Source organism: Balearica regulorum, chromosome 4 (assembly GCF_011004875.1).
Source record: "Balearica regulorum gibbericeps isolate bBalReg1 chromosome 4, bBalReg1.pri, whole genome shotgun sequence".
Taxonomy (NCBI): Eukaryota; Metazoa; Chordata; class Aves; order Gruiformes; family Gruidae; genus Balearica; species Balearica regulorum.
In genome coordinates, this window is record NC_046187.1 from 803,674 (window position 1) to 817,516 (window position 13,843).

Here is a 13,843-nt window from a genome sequence, read left to right on the forward strand (position 1 = left end):
TTTCCTCCTTCTGCAATGGGAGAGGAACGCAAACCGAAACACGCGCTTGCTGAAAGGTTGGAAACAGGAAGTTCTGTTGAATTTGCACATTACCTGTTTCTGATGAAAAGTAGGAAATATAAATCACAGTCTTTTATTTCAAGTTTGGCATACAAATTTGCCTTCAAGGTAATGTCAAATAACAGACTTCACACTGCTTGGAATTAGGCTGATGATATTCAGCGAGAAGTACGAGGCTCAGTTCTGGGAGCGTTTAATTTTGTTCCAGTTCCCCATTCAAATCTCATCTTTGAGAAACCCACAAAAATAGCAGCAGCAGCAAGAAAATAAATAATAGCTATTTTACAGGATTTTTACCACCAAAATGCATCTTCCCTTTTTCTGCTTCACATCTTCTAAGTGCTGGGGAAAAGCCCTTAATTGAAATATTTTTATGGAAAGAAAATCAACTTTTTTTTTCAGTTATTGTTTTCCTCTCTTTTGCTTTCCTCCTCTTACGTAATTTGGCCTTGTTTTTAATCTTTTTTGGTCTCCTACTATTTCCACCTAGGAACACTTCTGGTTATACTGGAAATTCAGACCAAGACATTCAGCAATTCAGAAAAAGTGTCAAGTGAGTTTATGTTTTGAATCTGATAGAACAAAAGCAAATTTGAACTATTCAGAGGAACTATAATGAGTCTTCTAACAAAGTCATTCGGCCCTATGTCAGGTGTACGCTTAAAAGTTTTCTCAAAAAAAGTATTTTTCTGCTACAGGTGTTATTCTTTTTCACTAAAGTTATCGCAGACAAAACCATATCTCATTTATCTGACTTATCCACAGACAGAGAGAGAGAAAGAAAGGATCCTACAGCAGAACGACGTTTTCCACATCTAATGCGAGGAAAAAGAGACTACACTGACCTACCAGAGAAATGAAAGGTTACAGGGTGGCACGCAACGACCACCTAGATCCCTCGTCATCCACGCTCAGATCACAAGTAAAGCTTTACTTCACTCCGGCCTCAAGAAAGGGCAGAGGAGCGGTTGTGCGCAAGCAGCGTCTCAGTATAAATGCGCCTGTCGTTCTCACGGGAGGATGCGGCGACCTTTTGTCACTATGCGAGCAGCGCTCTTTCCAGAGTGGACTGCTCCTGCCGTTGGAAGTTAAATCTCTGCTTTATTCCCTGCAGATACAGACCTGATGTTTGTGCAATGACAATGAGTAATTTGGCTTCACATGAAGACTTAATGCAATTACTCCAAACATGTGACACTGCATTCAAAAGCAAGTACTTCACATTACTTCTATTTAGTTTCCACTTTGTGACTGTAACTGTGCTGCACATTGATTTGGGAATCTGTAGCGTTGCAGAAAGGGGGAAAGCCTAGAGCCCCGGTCGCCTACTGTCATGGTAACCGTCACGAACGACTTCATGGTCTTGAGACGAGAAACTGGCCTGCGATGTGATCTGAACCTCCTTGGAGGAGCTGCAAACTATCGGCAAGCCTTACCTGAGCAAAACAGTCTCTTATTCTACATGAACTGCCACATTCTGGCTGTTCTACTCACATTCAAAGGCATCTCAGTTCAGCTGGGCTGTCCATGCAGGAGTCACAGCCACTCTACGCAGGCGTGGACCTTACTAGAGGCACGGTTACACGCAGTCTCCTCAGCTGGGAAGGCAGATTGCAGACATCACCACCCCGTAGCTCAACCGCTCCGTCCCCTCTTTCTCAGTCGTGACCGCCATTTCAGGAACCAGGTTTTCGGGCTTTGTGATGCCTGCACCTTCCAAACTGAAAAAGAGGAAAATCTGATTTAATGAGGGACGGGGCCTATGCAAGTCCTGTTAGGATCAGCAGTTTCGACAGACGAAATTGTGTTTATGTATGGCTGCACTGTTCTAAAGAATTTTGATCTGATTTGACTTTTCAAAACTTAACAAACATTTAAGTGAAAACCTGTTTTGGAAGGGAAGTGCAAGTGCCCCTGTCCAGCAAGCCAAAATAGAATGATTCCCACGACTTAAGTAAAACGTTGTCACAATCGCCATATAATTGCAGGAAGGTTTGGGCCCAGCGAAAGAGCATTTCCTAGGGTTAATTCCAAAGAAGCTGTTCTTCGAGCAGCGGAATTAATGAGTCCTAGTTCACCGGGTACCTCTGTCCTTTGTCCCTTCATCTCCCCACCACAAAAACCTTGACCCCTGTGTCAAATGCAGATGAAATTAGTCAATGCCTTCAAAAGTTATTAGGAGGAGAGTGACAAATCATGAGACAGATCATATAATCGTGCAGGCTCGCCTCCTCCAGAATCCAAGCTGAAAATGACCCATACGGCTTCTGCCCAGCCCAGCAATTATCATCACTCACAGTAAATAGCAACAGTATATAAACAACGTAAATTCATTTGTATGCAAATGTTACATTGGTGTTCCATGCACAAGTATAATTCACGTTGTTGGGGCTATAATAATTCCATGATTGATTTTAATAACTGTTCCTCTTAGTGATACAGGATCTAATAATACCTGCACTGTTAAGCCTAATAAAGGAGATTATGGACAAAGAGGAAAAAGGACACAAATTTAACAATTAAACAACAGAAGAGTTCCTGTCTCCGGCCACCCGTGAGCAACACAGTGAAACTCTCAGCACAAGCAGCAAGTGGGTCTCCCCTTGTCTCATACCCAGGTATCGTATGAACAGCTAAGTGAGAAGGAGTCCCACGGCAGTCTCACCCAGAAATTGTTCCCTCAGTAAAACTCCAACTAAAAAAAAAACCCCACCCCAAATGAGATTTTTTTCCCAAAGAATTTGCCCAACTCACGTGCAGGAACCATCTAGATGATGAGCACTGCAATGCAAGTATGATGGTAGGGAGCAATTTTAATCATCTGCCTTGGCATACCCACAAAAGCTTCAATATATCCGAAAAAGTTTGCTCCTAAGCTATGGGAAACCACCTTTTTGCGTTCCTCGTCTAATGGCGGTTGCTGAGAGGGCTTGTTTCACAGGATTTGTTTTTAAAAAACCCTGTGTGTTCATACTCTCCCCTTTTAACGTGAATCTACTCACTCTCATTTATGCATTGTTACAGAGCTGGCTGTCACGAACGAGAGAATCGTCACCTCAAGAAGAGAATACGCGTGAGCAGATGGCCATCGGCCTGTCCATTCCCCTAATCATCACAGAAGCAAATTTCTAAGATTTTTGCCACAGTTTTGGAGTTCTGGATCAAGTATCTACAGCTGAAGTTGCTGAATGGTCCACTTATCAAAAGGCTGATTTAAAAGCACATTCCTAGCTCCACGCTCCTGAGCTAAGGAAGACGTCTCCTTCAGCATGTGTTCCATATGAAGACCCTGGGTTTTTGTTCTACTTGACTCTAGCCACAAAAGCTGCTCACGTCAGCAGAAGCTTCTGCTCCGGTACAAGCACAGGCAAACCTTGGGGCTGTGCACAGTCTCTGCTCTAAGCCCCTGCTACATGCTGCAAGCGCTTTCCAGTGCAAGTTGGCAAAAAGGACAGCTCTAAGGGTAAGAAATTCAGCTACAGATCAGAAACCAACACTGGGAAGCAGAGGTAATCCGCTCCTGCTTCGCAGTACAGCCTCTGTAACAGCCTTGTTGGCACACAGGCATTAGGAACATCAGCTGTGTTGTTCTAGCACCTACATCTCTCCCCGCTCTCATCCTTTTCCTCTTCCAGGAAAGAGCTTACAGGACAAAGATTATTAATCTTATTTTACAGATGGGGAAACTGAGGCAGCAGCCAAGGAAGCTGAAAGGAAACCTGCTGCCCCGAGTAGCAATCCCTATGCCAGCCACTGGGCCTGGCAGTCTCATTTCCTCTCCTCCAGAAGGGTTTTGTGCATGGAAAACCACGAGCACGAACAAGAAGCACTCCTCGCAAGTCCCAGGAGAGAGGATGCTTGGATTTTCCACTCCCAGACGATGGTGCAGACCAAAGAGACCCAGCAGTCTTTGGAAGAAGCCTAACAAAGTTAATGAAGCCAGCTACATCTGTGATTTTTATCCGAGTGCCTCTGATCTCCCCACACAGCTGCAGGGCCAAGACAGCCCTGTCTGCAGGGATGGCGTGCGCCTCCACCGTGCCCTCTGCGGGCGAGCCCCTGCCTGCCAGCCAGCGGAGGGCAAGGAGCGCGACAGCGGGCAGGCGCAGCCGGTTTGGCTCCCTGCTTCTGAACCATCGGGGAGAGCCCAAATCAAATTCCAAACCACGCTGGACTCGCAGTCATTACAAATGGAAACACTCGCATCATTAGGTCAGACTGTGGACTGGTGAGAGGTCTGTAAAGTTCAGCTGCTCTCTGTTTCCTTTATTACCCTTTGCTTAAAAATTCTTAGCAGTTATATATTTAAAACTTTGAACTTCTTGCAGGTGCTATTGCAAATGTGGTTTCTGCAGATTCACAAGTTTCCATTTTTCCAAAGAAAAAACAAGTTGATTAGTTCAGGAAAAGCAAACAGATTTTTTTTTCCCTTCTGAACTTTCAATCAACAGAGCAAAACACGTCACTGGATCTCCCTGCTGGACTTTGTTTGAGTTGAGTAACAGACCAGGTCCTCATTCCCCGCTCTGAACTTCATCGGCCGTAACACACCTGACGGCAACATCCCACGCGGAGCACCGCCGACTCCCTCTGCGAGGTACAGCAAGGGAACACGTGATTTTGGGTGCCCCATGCGGTCATGGGGTTGGTTCAGAGAGGACAACAAGGAGGCAAGAAACGCTCATAAATGTGCTGCTGTGGGAAAATCTGGCTTAGTATTGAACTGACTTGCGCTGAAGTATTTCAGGTTGGTGTAAGCGAGATGGAGTAGTCTGAGTCGCGTTCCCGCATTCTTCTCATGCTATAGCCTGTTGGAAATTTATGTTAAATAAATAAGTAGCCACTGTTGGACTTGATTTGGGAGACAAGAAAAGCGCAATTACTTTTTGAGGGAGGCAGACTTGCTTATCAAGGCATCCTCCCCAAGCCACATCTCTACACAGGCCCAAGCGGACAGGACAGCCGCCTCAGTTTCCTCCAACTCAGGATGGCACGTTCAGTCTCCAGAAGCCTGAACAGGGCTGGGCTGATGTAGGTGCTAACAAAAATCACTGTGCCTTTTTTTCCCTTAAGGAGCCAGACACCCTTGTTTATCCTGACCACCAATGTTAAGGCAGCTGGTCTGCAGAGTCCTTTGAGGGTAGAGCTGCAGATCGTATCTTTCTAGCATTGTTTTGATCGTCTCTCTGATTTCTGAGCCTCCGGCTCACGTTACACCCCACGTCTGACATCTGACCCTACAATAATTTCCCTGCAGACAGACCCTCTGAGCTTTCACAGTATCACAGGGCTGCCATTTGCCAGAGACCCAAAGCAGGACCGTGAACACACGCTAGAGAGGCCATGCAGCCGAGGGAGAACAACCCGCCTCCAAAAGCTGCATCTGAAGGAAACAAGTGGGTTCGTACCACAGGCACCCCAGTCCCAAATGGAGCTTCAAGAGATGATCATAATAAAAATATCAGATAGCACCTAATACTTATAAATACAAACACACACGCAAGCACTTATGTAAGGATGTGAGAACCGATGGAAAAAATCAAAATGGAAAAATGCGGTTTCTTCAGGCTGAAGTGAGAGAGAAGCAGCTCTTGTCTTTCCTGTGCTAACAGTGCTGAGCTGTGCCTTACAGCAGGTCTCAGCTGAGAATCCACGGAGCAGCTCAGCCAGCATGCTTAACCAGATTTTCCACCACACCTCTGGGCTGCAGCACACTGTCATTATATCATGCATGCCTGAAATATCTCAGTAAAGCCGGGATAAAGGAACCAAGGGACCTGTTTCTGACTTTGCTCGCTCTGGCCAGCAACAGCTCTGCGTGGATTCGGGGCGGGGGGCGGGGGGGCTGTTCTGGAGGGGTGAGCCCAGCCAGTCCCAAGCACACAGGAAGACTAGCATCCTAGGGGGGCAGCACCTCCCTGCTGTCTCTGTCGTAAGCAAGCCTGAGCATCTCTGCAGAGGAACCGAACCATTACGGGGCAAGAAGGTGTCCAGGTCGTTACGGTGCACACAGGGCCCTTCCTCAACTGGGTTCAGGTGAGTCATGACTGTATACATGTGTGGGAGAGTGCATGCGTGTGTACCGACACACACATGTACTACTGCTTAATTCCCCCCTGCAGACAGATTTCAGATTCAGGAGGAGGAAAAAAGCCCCCAAACCTGGACAAATGCAGAGTCCTTGACCAATGCAGAATCTACTGGGCCTGGGGAAGTGAAACCGCAGCAAAAAGATGTACGGTGACTTGTGTGCAACTTGAGAGTTAGCCTTCAGAAGCGATGGGTACCGTGCGGGCCTTGGCTAAGTTCCAGCGAGGCCGAGCCCACCTCCTGCACACGTGCCTGCCCTAAAACAAGAATACACGGCCTGCCAGCCCCGTCACCCACGTGCTGACTGGCCCCTCACTTCACAACCATTTCTGAAGAAGTTCAGGTTCTTCCCATTCACGGAGAAAGGGGCTGGGGATTTCAGAGCTCATTCTTTGCCCAGCCCGGGCCGCCATTATTAACACGTCTAATTCTCCCAAGAACCACACAACCACCTCGATGGAAAAGCACGAGCCTTTCTATAGGATGGGCCCTGCCGTTTCTATCAGGAGATAATGTCTTGCACTTTACTCATTCCTTTCTCCTGAGTAGTACCTTCTCCTGTAAATAGACGAGGCAGGGAGGGAAAAAAGGAAGCCAAGCAATTCCTTCATTGCCTCACAAAATGCTAATATTCCCGGAATATTTGTTGGGTGGCTAGTTTGAGCCAGATCAAATGGTTCGCTTGACCGGGACCAAAGCCTTCTTTCAACCCGCAGCTGGGCTGTAGCACTGCCTTTCAATCTCCATTTTGCAGGACATTCAGACCAGTTGTGGCTGTCTGGCTGCGGCACTGTAAGAAACACGGCCTGGCCGCACAGCTCGCCCCGAGAGCAAAGCAAGGTCAGGCAGCACTGCAGCGACACTGCCACATCCAGATTAGTCCAGCAGAAACTAAATGCTTCGGCATCTCCAAGTGGAACTTGCCGGTGCACAAAGCACCATTCTCCTCCTGTTTCTCCAAGTTTAAGCCAGCACAAAAGCACAACTCATGGGACCGAAATCATCTGTCCTCAGCACCAGAGCGGCCTTGCACTGACACGCAGAGGTATCGTTCCTGACTCTGCCCATCTCTTTAGTCTCCACCTCTCCACTATCATAAGCCTTCTCTGTGGGCTGGCCTTACAGCGCTTGTTATTGCTCCACCTCAGATGTACTCGTCAGGTGGCTTCACCAAGATCCTACCAACCCTATTCCTGCTTTCCCTGCTTTTCAGTGCCATCCAGCCCTGGCTCAGAGTCTTGACATATTTCCTCCACACCCAGACTCGCAGCAGTTCTCCACTGTCTCCTACTGCAACCAAGAGCCCATTTGTATCCTATTTCTGTCCTCCCGGCAGGGCTTGCTCCTCTCACTCACCTCACTCCTGGAGTACGCCTTAAGAAAACCTCAGGGATTTGCACACCAACACAATCAGGGGGGACGCAAAGAACAAACGAACATCAGGACTCAGTACACTGCAAAGTGCCCAGGTAAACCCAAACTGCTCCAACACGAGCGCAGTTACGTACCTGCACTTTCCTACCTCCCCAACAGAGAAAAAGAACTGCGTAAATCTTCGACAATACTCGCTATTAAAAGCTTTGGCCTTTGCAGCAGTTATGCTGTATACTGAGGTACTAACTGGTAGCTGTTAAGCACTTACGCTGGAGAGGAGTAGAGCTGCCAGACTTTGCGGTCTCTTACGGCGGTGAAACATTACTGAGTTCGCAAGACGCGACGGGACCAGATCCACAATTGCAGAGTGGCGCTTTCAAAAGTCTTCAGCATGGGCCCAACTCTGCCCTGTTGAGGGAAAACACCGCAGTTAGCGACTGCAGAGTGTGTTCCAGGCTTTTGAAAATTAACCATAGACTGCAGAGGGACTTCTTCTGTCATCCGTGAAACTTGGACCGAACAATGTGGTTACACTGCACCTGTATTTTGACTTAAAGGATCCCAAACTATTTATAGTCACTTGCGTTTTCCTTTGAGGCGTGTTCGGGTGGATAAGCAGCAAGGACAAAGCCAATACACCTAGGTCACCTTACTGTAAACAAAGATATTTTCAAATCACGTGCAGCACTGAGTGAATGAGCGGGCAGGCACCTGTGCACGCATACTTTGTGTTCCCTCCCCATTGAGCAGGCAGGAGAACTCTCACCTCACAGGGGACGTTCCCCTGCATTCTCAGCCAAATGAAAACACAGCCAAAGACAAAACTCCAGGTCAAACAAAATGTCATCTTCTACTCAGAACAAAACACTCTGTTTCTTCGAGTGATTTCTTCATTTTACAAGAAAAGAAAAAAATAAACTTTTTTGTAAAAATTAAATGATCTTTTTTAGAATAAATAAAAGATTTTTGGATTGAAAAGGGTGAAATTAGACCTTTCTGCAACATTTCTTTCTTCCTGGACTAATTTCACGGATCTGCCGTTCCGATCAGAAGAAAGCAAAGCACTGGGCTCCCTGGAATCTCTCCTACCTGTAATCATGGTCAGCGATTAGCAGCTAGGCACTTTACCAACAGCCCTGCTTGCTGATCCCAGGGCCGAATTTCCCCTGCAGAGTCTCCCCGTGTGAGATTATATGTTCATCAAAGGAGAGCACCTGAAGTACTAACCTGTGTTTCTTTACCTCTAAAACAAACGCACAAGCCTTCGGATCACACCCATCGTTTCGCATACCTGAACCTCCTCGCGTGAACTTTACTATCTCCCGCAGCCGCACACGTTAACAGCAGGGAGGTCACTCAGGGTCCTCGCTGCCCATCACGTCGGCTGTACTCGGTACGGGGCTCGCGCCAGGCAGGTAAGGAAGACCAGCAAAGATTGGAGCAGAGCATCCCTTTGTGGACAGTGACGGCTGCCGTTTTACAAACTCCCAAAGAGAGCCCTCGCTCCGAGAAGCTTCCCCCATCTAAGGCCAAAGAAAAAGCAATGGCGACAGCCACGCAGAGTTTATGCATGGAAGAACAAGTTCCTGATCACATGGTCTCAGGCTACGGTTCCTCACTGCCCAGCCAGAGGTGCCACATCAGACCAAACTTCCTGATTTTGCTCCATGTGCCACCAATTAGAAAAGGAGAGAAATCCCAAATGGCACCTCTAATATTGTACAGCAAAGGAAAAACCGAACAAGAAGCCCCCAAGCCATTCCCTCTCCACCACAGGCTTTCCAAAGCAGTTCTCAACCACCTCTTAGATCCCTCTACCTTCAACATCCCAAAAGCCGCCCTTAAAGCAAAATCCGTGCCCAGAGGTGCCCCGGATCCATGACAGTGGAGAGAGCGTTTTTCTTTTGCTATTTATACTAAAAGACTATGAAGACCCAGAAGGGCAAAGTCACCTCTATGTCTGTTAACTGAGTCAGGGTGACAGTCAGAGCAGTGGGCAGGTCAAATCTGCGTGCAGGACACGGTAGGTCCCACAAATTACCAGGGTTTCCCTAGTTTGTTCCTCCTTTTCTGCTGGGAAATGGTGTCCAGGTAGAACGTGAGGCCTCTGGACATTTGCCCAGGATTTCTAGATGTCCTACAGATGAGTCAGGGCATTAGATCTCCAGAAATCACAGCCATGTCTGCAACACATGTACAGACCGCCAGCCGGACTATCCATTTCTGAGTCACAGTGAGAGACAGTATCTGTTTTATTTATTTGGGTCTCATTTGGGTGCTATGCTCCTTGAAAAAGCCAGACTGTCCAGAGGACTGGCCTGACAGCTAGACCCCCAAAGACGGAGAGGTTTTGCTTCTCCTGTGGGGCAGAAGGGATGTGCAGTTTACTGCAATCCAGAGCCACCGAGTGGGCAGAAAGCAAGCCCCTGCAAGGACAGAGGGTGTCTGCGCATAGGGGCGAGGTGCTATTGCCAATAACAGCTCTTATTTTTAACTCGCCCTTTGTACTTTTCGTTCTACTCAAGAAGTTAATTATTGTAGTCTATGTTCAAATCTAACCAGCTTCGGAGCCTTGTTGGTCGTCTTTGGAGAGGTGGTGATACAGAGAAGGCCCAGGCAGAGCCACCTCAAAGCTCTGGTTAACTTGGGATCCTGCCACAGTTGCAGAGCGTCTACGTACGCCTACACAGAGCATCCGGAGATGTCTTGCTTCCGCTGTGCTGCAGAGACCCAAGGTACTCCAGAGGCCGTTAACTCCCCGTGCCTGTACGGTATGCTACAAACAGGGGAGTTGGTCTCAAACAGCAGCAACTCTGAGTATTTTGAAATCTCTGTTCCTGCTCTGAAGAAATGTTTCAGGCGAACACGGGCTCCCAGGCTTTGGACCATCTGCGCCAGCGCTGGGGAGGCGATGGAGGGGGCAGGAAGAAGGGCTCCGGAGCACAAGGCACGGAGGGGCAGCAGGGGGAAGCAGAGCTTGCTGGAGTTGGCTTTTAACAGCTGTGTTGAGAATGGCTGGGGACGGGAATGGTTGTTTGACCCGACTATCTCTGGCACAGCCCTGACTCATGGCATTGCACTTCAGCAACATTCCTTTCCATACAGACAGTATTTACACAGTAAGAACAATTCAACAGCCTCAGCCATGACTGGTGTGGGATCAATACAGGTAGCTGACCCCTTCGGCCATCGCTGAATGTCACAGCCTTTCCAAGGCAAAGCTCTTCTCCCAGAGAAAGGCAGAAACCTCTGCAGCACTCCTCTCAGTCTCTTTCCTGCCTTGAGTAAGCTGGGCCTTCCAAAGACTGCAGCTGTTCTAACACAACACAACGCGTGTTGGCAAACGTCCTGCCGCTCCATCAGAATTAGTCAACCTGTGAAACACACTTGATGCCCAAAGGACAATCACTTCCTTACAATGACCCAAGCATTGCAAATCAGTTGATAGCAGCACTGGCCACCGTTCCTCCACAATTTAATTTTCTAAGTAGCTTGGGATGTAAAAGGAGTTAGGCACTATCTTCCATCTTCCTGTCAGTGCCAGCGACTCGGCAGGTATCAGGCGACCGAAGCCTTCGGAGTACCCAGCGTCGGGCGCGTTGGAAAATTTTACCGCAGTGCTTCCTCTCCATCTGCAATTCACTGATGGAACCAAAAGATGGGATTTCGGCCCTCCTTCCTTTGGAGGCAAGCTAAGTATAACACAAGGACACCAACCCACCTTCTGCTGCCTGATGTCTGGTCACGTCTCTATCTCCCCGGCTGGATGAAGAGGAGTCCCTGGCTGCACAGCACTTTACTAGGTGCTTGCAGAGTGCAGGGACCACAAGAAAAGTCCAGGATCGCACCTCTAACGGTGCTTGAAAGAAAGGGGAGCGGGACAGCGCAAGTACGGAGCACTGGGCCAAAAAGCCTACACTGTTCGGTTTCTGCCATTGAGTGTCTCGGGTCAGCTTTAGAGGGAGGCTGTACTTTTATCTTTGCAGTCAGCACCTTTCACTGGAGTTCTCCTTTCACTGGCTCTTTGATTTTAAAGCCATTTATATTCCAAGCCACTCTGTACTAAAAATAGGATTCCTTACTAAGAATGGCACTGGCATTACTCACTTTCTGCTAGGTTCTCATCTCACGCTATGTTGCCACACCTCCGGCTGGAGGAGTGTGCTGCAGTAATCATCCACAACTATGTGCTTCTGTGAGCAGGTTTTGAACCTTTGCCATCCTTTGGAAGCTCCCACTGTTTTTTCTTTCATGTGCTAATACAGTTCAGTGGCTTATCTCCTTTCACATCCTAGGGGCGCACCTCTTTGCAGACTGTATACTGATAACTCATCCAAGTGGGAAAAACACACAGGAGATACAGCCGTCCCCCTTCCTCCCCCCTGCAATTCAGGCCAATCTGTAGTTCTCAGCTGAAGGGGATCCTGTTCTTACTTGCATTCAGGAAGAAACAATTTGCTCTCCCTGGAAGCTACTGCATCCTCTGGCTTTGACCGTGAGCTGCTCTGCGCAAACTGCTCATCAGTTACTAGCAAGGAGGCTTTTGGGCTTTCCTGGTGGGAGGTATGATTTTCCAGCTCAGTGCTGCCAGATGCTAAGCATTTCTGCAGGGTATCGCTCCTCCTCAACGTGTCTGGAAACTGAAGGGTGTGGGAGGTGGGACATACCTCTGGCCAGGTCTAGCTGCATAGTTGAATGAATCCTATATGGGGTTTCGTTTTCTTTTTCAGCGCTCTTTTGAGTTTTGCACACCGCTTTCAAGTGCAGGAACGTGTTTCCTCCTGCGGTCCCTGTCAGAGGTGCAGCCAGTGCCAGAGCTGACTGTCATTTATTTGCTCTGATAAGGGGTTAAAATATGCACAGGCAAACCTGGGCGTATGTTCATAATGCAGGTGGCAGTGATACTTTAAAGGAGGCACCTTTCTTTGTTCCCTTAATGATTCATTCATTGGGAGTGTGGGAATTAACCTATATAAATTTTTGCTACTAAGTAGATACACCTAGATCCTGAAATAGTGGATGGGTGAGAACCAGTTATAGAGACTCTACACCTTGTCCCGGTAGCACAGAAAGAAACAAACCCACAACGGTAGGCTCGGAATAAATGACTGCACGGCATTTCTCAGGGCAAATTCTCTTCACCTCCTGTTCTTCGGTAGCTCGCCAAAAATCCTACAGGGCTGCAGCAGACACTTCTGAGAAAGGCCTGACTTGACTGAGACCTTCAACCGGGCCTGCTCTTCAGGGGGCTCAACTCTGACAGCTGGAACTGCGCATGGGTGTAACTGATACGGCTTAGACTCGGCAGCGAGCTCAGGCAGCCACCCTTTGGTTGCACCAGCACTGGGAAGCAGGTGTGAGATTGCATCAGGAAGCCAATATGAAAAGGGAGGCTGGCTTGCCAAGCCTGGCTCGGTGCCCCCTCTGTAAGCTGTAGCTTACACCTCATCAGCTGGGAGCTGGAGAAGAAGCAGATTTGTATTTAGGGCACCTCACTAATGGAGAATTCACCTCCGTCCCGCCGAGCCAGAGGAGGAAAGAAACCTTTCCGGCAGGCTGCGCAGAGCGGGCCGAAACCTCCAGACTAACTCTTGTGCTCCTAGAATTTTCTGGTTTTGTTGGAAAAACCTTTAAGGCTCCATGAACAAGAGTTGATCCGTCTAAGATTCTTTACAGAAGACAGATCAATCTCAGTTTATCCACTGGAAGTTATAAATTACATTAGCATCCGAGGAGCAGCGGGGGCTGATGGAAGCATGCGGCAATGGTCAATGCCCTGTTGCTGGTTTCCTACAGCTTTGAAAGGAGGTCACATAGCCGCATAGTTACAGACTGGCTATTGTTGCCACTCCGATGAGGTCTTGGTTGCTTAATCTCTTCAAGGTAGGCTCCACAGGGTGAGGTAACACCCCAGACACTGCAAAACCTGCCTGCATCTTGCAGGCACCTCCAACCAACCTTCCTCTCACATCCACAGCCAAGAGCACACCGCTTTGGACAAAATGCGGGAAGAGCTTAGAGAGTGCAAGCCTGAAGGAGACAGCAAAGAGGTCCAGGAGAGGCATCACCATCACACTGCGGGCGGGCCAGGACATCAGAGCCGTACTAATACACTAACGGGGTCCTTAACGGTCACAAGCGACCACAAAAGTTAGAAACGCGCGCACAGAGCCGAGTCTCACGGGAGATCCGGCAACCGTCAGGTCTTTGTCCGTGCCGGGGACGACTTCCCCGCTTAGCCGTGCTGATACTCTGAGAAGGCATAGCACATTTCACAGATCTGACAAAGGGTGGCGAGAAAAGGATGCTTAAAGATGCG

General features: G+C 48.4%; 1 long non-coding RNA gene across 1 annotated transcript in view; it reads right to left on the reverse strand.

Moving 5' to 3' along the window:
• The window catches only part of LOC142601606 (uncharacterized), a 39,456-nt gene that overhangs the window by 24,628 nt on the left and 985 nt on the right, over positions 1-13,843 (reverse strand). The window contains exons 2-3 of the long non-coding RNA XR_012835110.1: positions 7,793-7,932; positions 1,555-1,781 (exon numbers count right to left, since the gene is read on the reverse strand). This is a non-coding gene — a long non-coding RNA (uncharacterized LOC142601606). The remainder of the gene's footprint in view (positions 1-1,554; positions 1,782-7,792; positions 7,933-13,843) is intronic.